The sequence below is a fragment of the Orycteropus afer genome, unplaced genomic scaffold (assembly GCF_000298275.1).
Source record: "Orycteropus afer afer isolate SDZICR_OR568_19922 unplaced genomic scaffold, OryAfe1.0 scaffold00745, whole genome shotgun sequence".
Lineage (NCBI taxonomy): Eukaryota > Metazoa > Chordata > Mammalia > Tubulidentata > Orycteropodidae > Orycteropus > Orycteropus afer.
Window position 1 is genome coordinate 874551 of NW_006922332.1, and position 5125 is coordinate 879675.

A 5125-nucleotide genomic window follows, 5' to 3' on the forward strand; every position below is an offset into this window, starting at 1 on the left:
TCCCTAAGTAGTGAGTCCTGCTTTCCCCATCCTCTAGGTATTATTGTTAGTTGTTGACTGGTGCTGTCTAGTGGGCTCCCACTCACAGCAACCCTATTTACAACAGATCTAAACAGTACTTCCTGGTACTACGCCATCCCACAATCCTTGCCGTGCTTGACCTCATCATTGCAGCCACTGTGCCAATCCCTTTTGTTGAGGGGCTTCCCCTCTTTTGCTGACCTTCAGTTTTACCAAGTATGATATCCTTCTCCACAGACTGGTGCCTTCTAACAACATGACCAAAGTAGATGGGACAAAATCTGGCCATCTTCACTTCCAAGGAGGATACTGGCTGCACTTCTTCCAGGACAGATTTGTTCCTTTCTCTGGCAGTCCATGGTATTTTCAGTATTCTTCACCAACATCACAATTCTAAGGCAGTGAGTCTTCTTCTGTCTTCCTTATTCATAGCTCAGCTTTCACATTCATGTGAGGCAATGGAAAATATTGTGGCTTGAGTTAGGCACACTTTAGTCTTCAAAGTGACATCTTTGCTCCGTAGCACTTTAAAGAGGTCCCACACAGCAGATTTGCCCAGTGCAATACATCTGATTTCTTGACGCTGCTTTCATAGGTGTTGACTGTGGATCCAATAAAATAAAATCCATGACAACTTCAATCTTTTCTCCTTTTATTGTGATACTGTTTACTGGTCCAGTTGTGAAGATTTTTGTTACCCACTGGACGATCACTAATAAACATGCAATATTTGTCCTTTTGTTCCTGACTTATTTCACTCTACATAGTTTAAAGATTCATTTATTTGTAGCATGAATCACAATTGCATTTCTGTTTATGGCTAAGAATTACCCACATTTTATTTATCCATTCATCTGTTGGTGGGTATTTAGTTTCTACTTTCTAGGTATTGCAGATAGTGCTGCAGTGGACATTGGTGCACACATATCTGTTTGCATTCCTGCTTTCAATTCTTTGGGTACATACTAGGAGTGAAATTGGTAGATCATATGGCAATTAAATGTTTAATTTTTCAGGAAATCCCCAAACTCTTTGGCACAGTAGCTGTACACTTTACAATCCCATCCATAATTGAGGAAGCTTCTATTTTTCCCACGTCCTTGACAACACCTATTTCTATTTTTTCAGCCTTAGACAACTTTGTTGTCATGTTGTTAGTTGCCATTGAGCTGGCTCTGACTTGTGGTGACCATTGGTATAACAGAATGAAATGGTGCCTGTCCGGTACTGTCTCCATGATCTTTGATATGTTTGAACCCATTGTTGTTTATATATTTATAGTCACCTTAATGGGTAAGAAATGGTATGTCACTGTAGCTTTGATAAGCTGTCCTTAATGAAATGCCCAAAGGTGATGACTCCTTTGTGGGACAGATACCGTGGAATAGATGATACCCAGTCTCTACTTCCTCAAAGAAAGGAACTACCAACTTGAGAAAAAGGATCTTTTTCTGGGGCATTGAGTTTATGTTAGTGGTGGTGGAATATTTTGTAAAAGAATTCAAATAATAGTGACACAGCGTGAAAAATGTAATCAAAGTTGTTGAATTGTAAATGTGAGAATTATGCTGGAAATTTTTTGGTGTATATATTTTCACCCCATTTTTTTTAAAAAGCATATAAATTACATAATGTCTAAGTAAATAAAAGGAGCCCCAGTTGCACAGTGCTAAAAGCACTCAAGTGCTAGCTGAAAGGTTGGCAGTTCAAACCCATCAATCCCATGGGATGAAGATGTGGCGTTCTGCTTAAAGCCTTGGGAACCCTATGGGTCAGTTCTACTCTGTCCTGTAGTGTCACTATGAGTCAGAATTGACAGTAATGGGTTCTGCTTTGGTTTTATAAGTAATAAACCCAAATAAATTAAAAAAAAACAAACAAACAACCTCACTGCCACAAGTTGGATCCCACTCACAGCAACCCCTCCTTGGGTTTCTGAGGTGGTATCTCTACGGAAGTAGATTACCCAACCTTCCTTCCAAGGAGTGACTGGTGGGTTTGAACTGTCAGCCTTCTGGTTAGCAGTCAAATGCCTTAGGTGCTATGCCACCAGAGTTCCTAAATAAACAAACTTTGCCATCTACTCAATTCCAACGCATAGTGACCCCCGTTGGGTTCACAATGTGGTAAATCTTTGCAGAAGTAGATTGCTCCATTTTCCTTTCATGGAGCAGCTGGTGGGTTTGAACCACCAACATTCTGGTTAGCAGCCAAATGTCTTAGGCACTGGGCCATCAGAGCTCCTTTTTATAAGTAAAAAGATAGGCAAATCATTAAAAAAAAAATTTAAAGGATCCCTCTCCTGTTTTTATTTTAACTTCTGGTCTACATGCAAGGAAGAAGGGTCCTCACAGAAAAAGAAATTTGCACAAATATCATGAAAATTAAGCTCTAAAGAGTGGAGAGATTTGGTGAACTCCACCATGAAGACTAAAAGTAGAAGTCAAATGCACCATAATCATCTAGCAGGAAAAAAACAAAAAACCTCACTGCCATCAAGTCCTTTCTGACTACAGTGACCCCCATTGGATTTCAGAGGCTGTAAATCTTTACAGAAGTAGATGGTCCCATCTTCCTTCCATGGAGCAGCTGGTGGGTTTGAACCACTGGCCTTCCAGTTAGCAGTCAAATGCCTTATCCACTACACCACCAAAAAAAAAAAAAAAAGCCACCAAACTCACTGCTGTGGAGTCAGATCCTACCCATAGCCACCCCTCCTTGGGTTTCTGAGGCAGTATTTCCTTAATCATCTAGCAGGGAAATCATGAAATACAACATGGACAGACTTGTCTATAAGAACTTCATAATGTTACCAAAGATTTCAGACATCCTCAAGTCTATTATCCTCAAAGTGATTAGCTATAAGACTCTTTTAATGAAAAAGGTCTATGTCTTAATTTTCAGGGGCAGCAAAAAATTACAAGGGAGTAGTAAGTAAGAGTGGGTGAAATGTGCCCAATTCCGCAGCTGATCTTTGGCTCAGGATAATATGAATCTCAGCAGCGATAGACGAGGAAAACAGGTTGAATTTCTGGAACCTGCTACAAAGGAAAAAAGGAATCAGATCAGAGAAGTGGCTCTGAGATCATAGAAAGGCTTATGTGGGACTCGATGACAAAGGGCCCCCCCAAAAAAAATCCCTGTGTAGGATTCCTGGACAAAGGCGTATATAATTTCTCTTGGTCATCTGGACTTTGTTGTTGTTTTTTAATAAGAATATGTTTGTTGATTCACTAGTGAGTTCCTTTCAATCTTCTGGTGAGGAAAATAAAACATTATTGATGATTTAAATTTAAGCAGTATTAAATATTTTGTTGCTCTACATTTGTTGTTGTTGTTGTTGTTATGTGCCGTCGAGTCGGCCCTGACTCATAGCGACCCCTCCTTGGGTTTCAGAGGCAGTATCACTACGGAAGTAGGATTGCCCAACCTTCCTTCCGAGGAGTGGCTGGTGGGTTTGAACCGCCAGCCTTCTGGTTAGCAGTCAAGTGCTTCAGCCACTATGCTACCAGAGCTCCATTAATTACTAATTTTTATGAGATGAAGATTGTATAAGAAACAAAATATATTTTTTTATGCCTCACAATTTTCAGCACATTGTCTTTACAGATCCCATGATACATATCTAAGGACTCAAATTAATAACAGATTTAAATAATTTATTTTTCCATGATCAAATTTTCCATTACAATTTTTAATGACCCAAGGGTGAAATAGGAAGCAAAAACATTCTTAATTAAACCATCCTCAACTGGCCACTCAAGACCAAGACAGCTGAGGGCACAAGGGTGGTTAGAAAATGAACCATATGTGAATAAAGAGGAAGAAAACACACACCAAATCAGTTCTCACCCCTACAACTTTATAGACTGCAATCCATTAGCCTTTTGTTGCTCTATTAGACTCCACCCATCTGTATGCTTTGATGTAATGCAAACAAGGATGTGAGGAATAGACCCCCCAAAAAAAACTGATAAATTAAAAAAAATGTGTATTTGTTAAGCATTTTAAATAAAACTACAATATTCTTGGTTAATCTATTTCTTAAAACTTAAATTCCTTATATGGACTTTTACATCCCACATACTGGAAATATTTCTAAAGTTCAAGCAAATGAATTATTTGCTGACTAACGCCAGCACTATGCTAGGTACGCTTAGGTCTATAAAAGGCAGAGCATATAAAGCATAATATTCACAATTTAAATTCAGCCAATTGAAAAATGAAAATAATGATATAATCAGGTGTCCATAAAAATATTTCTGTAACCATACCTTTAATTAAGGAGCTCTGGTAGTGTAGTGGTTAAGGCATTTGGCTGTTAACTAAAAGGTCAGCAGTTTGACTGCAGGCTCTCCACGGAAGAAAAAGAGGCAGTCTGCTTCTGTAAAGATTTATAGCCTTGGAAACCCAATGGGGTCAGAGTTAGAACTGATTAGAAGGCAGTTAGTTGTTGTTGTTTTTTTTTAAAATATAACTTTAATTAATCTATTTTCTATATTAGCCTTACAGAGTCTAACATAGTGCCTGGCACAACAGTTGATGTTTCGTGCACATTGATCAGGTGTTAAATGTAAGAAAATATTTGTGTAGTCACAATAGGATTCTTCTCAGCTTTATCTGGAATAGTTGAAAATTCCAGGAGCTCTGGTAGCATAGTGCCTAAGGCACTTGGCTACTAACCAGAAGGCTGGTGGTTCAAACCCACCAGCCACTCCTTGGAAGGAAGGTTGGGCAATCTACTTCCATAGTGATACTGCCTCAGAAACCCAAGGAAGAGTCACTATGAGTCGGGTCCGACTCAGTGGCACACAACAACAACAACAGTTGAAAATTCCAGCCTTTTCTGATCTTTAATATTGTGTTGCTCAGGACTTCTTTGGTTGTTTGTCACAAACTGCTCAAAATGGCTCAAGCATGGAAAAAAAAATTTTTTTAAATGGAATTGCATTGTTTCACACGACTGAAAAATGCTAGACCTGGCATAGTGTGCTTGGATCCTAGGGCTGTAGTGATGCTATCCGAGCCAGGTCCCCAAAAGAGCTCCGGTCTACTTTCCCCTTCCATGCTGTATCCACATCTTCCCAACTCCCACTGCCTGCTC